Source organism: Nycticebus coucang, chromosome 22 (assembly GCF_027406575.1).
Source record: "Nycticebus coucang isolate mNycCou1 chromosome 22, mNycCou1.pri, whole genome shotgun sequence".
NCBI lineage: Eukaryota > Metazoa > Chordata > Mammalia > Primates > Lorisidae > Nycticebus > Nycticebus coucang.
The window spans coordinates 57,390,448-57,398,063 of record NC_069801.1 but is presented as its reverse complement, the minus strand read 5'-3'; the positions used below and the strand labels follow the sequence as shown (position 1 = coordinate 57,398,063).

At 40.1% G+C, this 7,616-nt stretch overlaps 1 pseudogene; it reads left to right on the top strand.

The window, feature by feature from the left end:
• Window positions 1–2,159: 2,159 nt before the first annotated feature.
• The window catches only part of LOC128574741 (peptidyl-prolyl cis-trans isomerase H-like), a 29,505-nt pseudogene continuing 24,048 nt past the window's right edge, over window positions 2,160–7,616 (top strand).

The following is a 7,616-nucleotide window of genomic DNA, read 5'->3' as shown; positions in this document are numbered from 1 at the left end:
TTATGGGGACATTTGGATGTCAACCCTGCTGGGACTTAGGGACAGGCTATGGCTGGTGGATAAGAGAGGTGATTTAATTCTCATTACCAGGTCTCTGGTTTAGATGATAAAGTGCCAAGTGATATGGGTTACCGATGAGTTGAGCTCGTTTTGAACCACGGACAGGTAAGACGAATGTGCCTGTGGTGATTAGCCACAGACAATGGGGTGCAGAATTCTAATCCAAGTGAGAGAAACTGGGGCTATAGATACAGACTCACAAGGCAGCCAACTACATGGTGGCCACATCTGTGAAAGTGGATGATGTCTCCAGGAGAAGCAAGCGACGTGAGGGGAGGAGCAAACCAAGACCTAGTCCCTGAGCCCCACTGCGCTGCTCCCAGGGCTGGGGCCACTCTGCCCTGGCTCTTCACTGCTGATCCCCTGCATTTCCAGCAAGAGATTCTCCTTGAAGTGATTGTATTGGCCTGTTCCTGGAACACAGAGAGAGTTAATTTTCCGAGCCTCTGGCTCTTAGCAGAGACAGAATCTTTATTTGAAATTTATTGCCTTTTAAAAATTGAATTGATGATTTTGTACAAGCCCAGGTTGCCTCAATGAGACAAATATGAGTTCAAATATCTCCTCTTTATTTTTGTCGTCTTAAAGTTTATCGGATCCTTCCACTTAAGTCTTCAAAGAACACCTTTCAAAAGTTCTGATCACACAGAGTAGCTGTGGAGCCTATGAGCAAGAGGCCATTAGGTTTCACTTCCCTTTCTCCCCAGTCTCCTCCTTCCCCACTCTTCCTCCACCTCCTGCCTGGGCAGTCACATATGGAACACAAGAGAGCAATCATGCTGACAGCAGCTATGGCTTGGGTAGCCCACGCGTGCATGGCTTACTCAGAACCTTGCATTAGGCCAGGCACTGGCTCACTGGCTCATTAGGCAGGCTCACACCTGCCATCCTAGCCCTTTGGGAGGCCAGGGAGGGAGGATCACTTGAGGCCAGGAGTTTGAGACCAACCTGAGCAAAAGAGAGACCCTGTCTGTAGAAAAATTATCTGGGTGCCAGTAGTACCAGCTACTCAGGAGGTTTAAGGCAGGAGGATCCCCTGAACCTACAGTTTGAGGTTGCTGTGAGCTATGATGACACCATGGCACTCTAGCCTGGGAGACAGAATGAGACTGTGTCTCAAAAAAAAAAAAAAAAATGAGTGGAAAACAAGCAATCTCTCATGAACACGATGATAGGTAAGTCGTAGTGACTGTACGTACATATATGTACATATGTATTTCATAGCTGTATACATATATGAGATCATATGTATTCATGTACGTGTGTGCACACATACAAGTTAGGATGTGGGTGCACAGATGTACCTGTGTTCATACACATATGAATATGTGTCTATGTATGAGAGTGGGTTGTATGCGCTTGGGTGTGGATTCATATATGTGAACGTCTGTTAATGCCTATGAGAATGAGAGGAGGAAAAAAGTGTGCCAGTCCTCCTGTGATAACAAGAAGCCAGCAAAGGGTTAAAGCAATCACTTTGCAAATCTCTTTCCAAAAAAGCTGCACCCTAAATTAATTTTGGCTGGTAATCTATATCGGGTTAAATAACTCCTCATTATTCTGTAACACAGCTGAGGCATCTCCAAATGTTTATCTTGTTTTGTAACCGGTACCTTCTGGTATATTCTAGTGCCAGCTCTCCCGGCTCCTGCTATATTTCATTCTCACTATTTTTGGACCGGAGCTGCTGGTTCCAGGTGATTTAATAAATTGCTTTTTTTTTCTTTTTTTTTTTTTGGTGTTCCTTTTAACTTACCCATCTGCTCAACACATGCGTAACTTGCAATCTGTCGGCAGTTTGCAGAAAGACAAACTGTCAGAGCCGCATGCATTTGACAACTTTGTTCCCAATTAGATTAGTGGTAATTTTAACAGATTTCAGGGCAATGGAGAAAGGGATGGCATGTTATTAAAGCATCAATTCTGACAGACCCGAGCACATATGATTTCAATGTAAATTATTTTAAATACTTTAATTAAAACTAGAGAAAGATTTACCCCTTTTAAGTGGTAAGTGATAGCAAGACAAATTTAAAAGGAAAGAGAGTAACCGAGTGTTCTAAATGGTTTATGTTGTGCAAGGCAGTCCAGCAGTCAAGATGACTATAATCTATGGTGGTGATGTGGAGGCCGAGTTAATTATTCATTGCTTCCTCTCTGTAGCAGATGTGATTCAATACACGAGGTACAGTATTCAGGGCCTGGAACACTCTCTGTGAAAATCTCAGCTCAGGCTTCTTTTGGAGCCATCAGGAAATTGCCAGAATCTGTTTAACATGTTAAATATATTCATAAGAAAAAAAATCTTTTTTTTCTCTGTGTTTTTCCTATGTTTCGATGCAGCTGCTTCTCTTTTCCACTAATCTCAGCGTCTCAAGCCTCCATATTCCCACCCCATCTCCAGCTAATACCCGGCAGCCCATGCACAGATGTACCATATTAGACCAACTGGGGCATCCGGTAGGTCTGGTCACTTCACAGGCATACGGCTCACCAGAAAATGCCCGGTCTATAACTTAAATGTATTGCAGTAGTCACAATTCATGCGTGCAGAGTACCATTGACAGAATGTCTGGTGGTCTGGGAGGGAGCTCTCTAGAATCAAGGACACACATAGGTGGAAAGATTTCCCTGATGGATTTGACAGTGTGCTTGATTTATTTAGCCATAAATCTACCCATTGGTTTAATGCTTTCCATTTGTTCTTAGACAACACTAGGCATTTTATTATTGAAATCACCGATACATTAATTAAGGTTTAATACTCCCTGAACATAATTGCATAAAATTCTTCTACACGCATATTTCTCAGACACTTGGGAAGGGTTCGCCATTTTATAGATGGGCCTATTGAGTTGAGAGCTGTCTGCTGTTTTAGAGTTATTGAGATGGCTTAGCAAAGAAGATTTTTACTATCCTACATGTAGGTCTCCTTAACTTTTCAAATTGTTTTTAAGTAGATTATTGCATTGTGTCTTTAAGGGCATCTTTTAGATGGATTGTTACTGTACTTGAATTTGTTTACAACCAGGCTGAATTGGTTAGGATTGAATGAGGCAAATTGAATTTTATCTTATTTCTCTGTTAACATCACACATGAGAAGTGCATGCGTTTGCATTTTTCAGGGGAAGAAATTAGCAGCAGCTTTTAAAAAAGAATCAATGCACAATAGATTTAGGGGGGCTGTTTGTCCCATATATGGTGGATCTGTCAGAAATGGCATGTTGGGAATGATGTAAGATGCTAGAATTGTGATTCAAGTTCAACAAACTGCAGACTTCCCTCCCCTTATTCCAGAGGTCACACTGTGAACGCTTTTCTCTGAATTTCAGACTCTCTACCACATGAGAGGTTTTCTTCTTCTTTTTTGCTTTAGTTGCTATTTTTATTTTTGTGTCAGAAGAAAGACTATAAGCTGCTAATAGAAATTTATCCCTAGTACCTCCTAGATGGGAGTGAACCTTGCCGAGCTATTTTATCTTTGTGAAGCTTAAGTTTTTCATCTGTGGGCAAACTAATAATTTGAACAGCCGTATTTCAGAATCTTTCGAGAATTAAACAATACATTTTAAGTATTAGTATATAGTTGGCGAAGCATAAATACAAATTTCCTCCATCCCTCTATTCACATTTTACTGATGCTTTGACATAATGTTGTGTTTTTATATTTGCTTCTCCTTACAGATGAAGAGATACAAGGAGAAATAGAAAACTTTTAAGGGAAAGGGAAGTCATCCTTCACTGCTTCAACCTGGGATTCATGGCCTGGTAGGTGTAAACTCTCAGAGCTACAGTTAAACCGAAAAGCTAAGAGCAGCTTGTGTTTGTATGTGTTGCCGTCAACCCAATTTTCCCCCTTGTATGCGTGTTGTACTAAGAAACTTGGAATATAAAGAATGCTACATTTTAAATTTCTACTCTGTGCTTTCATCCTTTCTCAATTTCAGTCATTACCGAGACTCTCTTTCTCACCCAAAGTGGTGACAGAAACCATCCTGGATATTTGGGACTAACGTCCTGGTCTTCAATTCACATCATTCTCCCTGAAACACTCATTGCCCAAGACTGCATGGTCGTCCACAGTCCCCAAGTTCTGTTGCTCTCATCTCATGGTTGGTCAGGGGGCATCTTGGCTGAAGGTGGGTGCCAAGCTGTTCTGTGCCGACTTCCCTCTGGAGATCTCCCACCTCTCTAATACATCATAAGACAGTAAGGCAGAATTCTGAATTTTTGCTACCTGGGGAGCCTACATCTAAACTCTCCTTCACCTGACAGCTTTAGCCCTTGGAGTTCCAAAGCTTCCCTTTACTTTGCACCAACTAAGTTTTTCAAGTCAGGATTCCAAGCTTTAGTTAAAAATAATAGTAATAACAAAGTGTTTTCATTCTTTCCTGAAGGCAACAAAGTACCAGCATTTCAGAAATCAAAATCCTGCTGGATGAAGTCAGGTGGGGTGAAAGGGCAGCGGCAAACTGGGGAGTATTTCTGAGGCTTCTGCTGAAGATTGGAGGTAACACAAACGTGAAATTCAGTAATTGTCCCATTCCAGGTGGGTGCCAGCAAGGATGTGGGAGGAGCTATTTAAAGTATTACAAAGGTGGTCTTTTAAATGTTACAATATGAAATAGATACAAAGCCCTTATGCACATTCTTAAAGTCAAAAGCAAGGATATTGGATATTAAAATGCCTCAGTAGCACCTTAAGTTCAATTAAGTACAGCATTTATGCCTATATATATAAAAATTTATTTTAATTTACTAGTATTGGGGAAGCATTTTCTACGTGCCAAGCACCAAAGTAGACACTGGATAGCAAGTGAAGGAAGTAAGTGTGCATGCACACACAGACACAGAGAGGAAAAGGCAAGTGAAGAAGTAAACAAAAAAAAGGAGGGGGATGGGCAGTGCCTGTGGCTCAAGGAGTAGGGTGCCGGCCTCATATGCCACAGGTGGCAGGTTCAAACCCAGCCCTGGCCAATAACTACAAAAAAATAAATAATAATAATAATAATAACTTAAATATGACAGCAGTACATACACTGTATGGTAAAATATAGAGCACGGGTTATAGAATAATTAATTATTGTAGTTAGATTAAAGGAAATCTTGATAAAGCACATTGAGAGAATGTGTCTTAAAGGGTTATCAGGGATTTTCCAAGTATACAAGATATTATTAGGAACATGGAGGTTTGAGATAAGTTCCAAAAAGACGAAAATGCTTGAGCAAAGCTAAGGAAGTACATCTGTATTTAGAGGACCTTAAATGGCTTTGGGATATAAAGTAGAGAGAAGCAAAGCTGGGTCGGAACCAACCAGTGAAGAACTTGTGTGTCATGAGAACATTCAAGGATGCTGTAAAATCGATACAGTGGATTCGTTAGAAGGCTTCAGATTCTGTTTAGTAGAATGCCTAATTAAAAGTGGCTTAAATAACATTGACTTGTTATTTCATACATCAAGAAGTCAGCGCCAGGCAGTTTGGGGTTGGTTAGTCAAGCAGACCAACCGTGGCAAGGTTGTGGATCAGGTTCTCTGAGCCTCTGTTGAACTTCAGTGAAGAACAACACCAGGAGTCTGAGCAGATCCAGGCATCACGTGCCAACAGCTGTCATGTCCTGTGTTTCAAAAAGATAAGAAAAGAGGCTTTCCTTTAGTTCATCTCTTTTTACTGTGTAGGAAAACCTTGGTGAAAGCCTCTCAACAGACACCCACTCATATATAATGGAAAGAATTGCATCACATGTTCTCTGTAAACAAATCATCTCAGAAATGTTGTTATTAGCCTATTGTCCTGGGAAGGAATCACGCTCCTTAACTACACTGCTGCCCAATATCTGGACAACACCTCATTTTGGATACCAAGAAAGGAGAATTGGCTAAACGGAATGTTTCATATTTCAAAACTTTTGAAATTCAAAAAATGCTAATAAGATTTTACTCTTCACTATTGGACTTCAGCGTAATTTGTAATTTCAAAGCTCCTTCCTGCACACAGTCTGTCATTCTCTCAATAGGGATTAATTAAGCACCAGACAAGTGCCAGGCATCATGGCAGGAATACTGGAGAACAGAAAAGAATCAGAAAAAGAAAACAAACAAACAAACAAAAAAGCATCTAAGTAAAAGAATCAGAGACTTATGTTTACAGTGAAACAGAGAAGGTAAGGTATTCATGAATCTATAGTCCAATAACAAGAGAGGCAAATGTCATACAGAAGGTGCATCTGTGTGCTGGGGCTGAGTAATGAGAATCAGTTATGTCTAACTGCTCACAGCTCTGCCTTAACTGTTATCCTGTTGGTAGTTTAAATTGTCCATGGAGGAAGAATTTACACCATAGAAATTGGCAAACACCACAAAGGAAAGCTTTAAAATCATTTCAGTTTCATAAAGCCAGTTGTTAAATATTTACTAAAATACTACAGAGACACTATGTATAGTGCTAATATTATATTTTCAGGAAGGAAAAATCAGTTATTGTAAACTTATTATCTCATCAAACTAACCCAATCACCAAATGAACAGGTGAACGAAAGTCAAATTTGAATTGAAGTGTTAACATTAAACATTTATAAAATGATCTTTAAGCTTTTCACTTCTGCTTCTTCGTCTCTGTACCTTTTTATGCTTGCTGGGCTGTGCAAAACATGAAGAAGGCACGAAATCTCCAGGAAAATCTCTATAAAAAAGAAGTCTCTATATGTTCTCTCCAGGTTTCTGACCCAATTTAGTAAAACAGGTGTCATGGATTTCAGAAAGCATATTGCTGAAGAGAGTCTTCCAGCCCTCAGCTGCCTCTATATTTACTCTGTCTTCTACATGAAATCTCAAATTGTGAAACTATTCCATATGGCAAGATCTCTCCTATTTTCAGAAACAACTCTGAATACTATTCACACTCTGAAAAGCCATAGGCTCTTGGGGCTGGCAGGGCCTTAAAGGTCATCCCATCTACCTGCGTCTTGAGATAGGCACACTCACAATCCATCTTCCTGGAGATTACAAAGAAGCCCATCTTTTTTTTTTTTTTCTTTTTTTCTCATTTTAATTTTTTACTCTCTCTATATATATTTAATTTTATTTCTCCTTGTTTTTCTTTTGTTTCTTTTTTTTCTCTCTCTCTCTCTTTTGAGATAGTCTTGCTCTGTTGCTCTAGGTAGAGTGCCATGGTGTCATAGCTCACAACAACATCAAACTCCTGAGCTCAAGTGATCCTCTTGCCTCAGACTCACAAATAACTGAGATCATAGGTGCCCAACACAACGCCAAGCTAGTTTTTCTATTTTTAGTAGAGACAGGGTCTTGTTCTTGCTCAGGCTGGTCTTGAACTCATGAGTTCGAGCAATCCACCTGCCTTGCTTCCCAGAGTGGTAGGATTACAGGTGTGAGCCACCGTGCCTGGCCTAAGGTCATCTTGTTTTGAAACCATGCAGTGAATTCCATAACTTGCTTTCATTAATGAGAGCTTATGATTAACAAGCCTACATAGATATGAAATTCCTCCTTTGATCAACTTAAATCTCATATTTGAGAATTCAATCTCTTATTTGCTG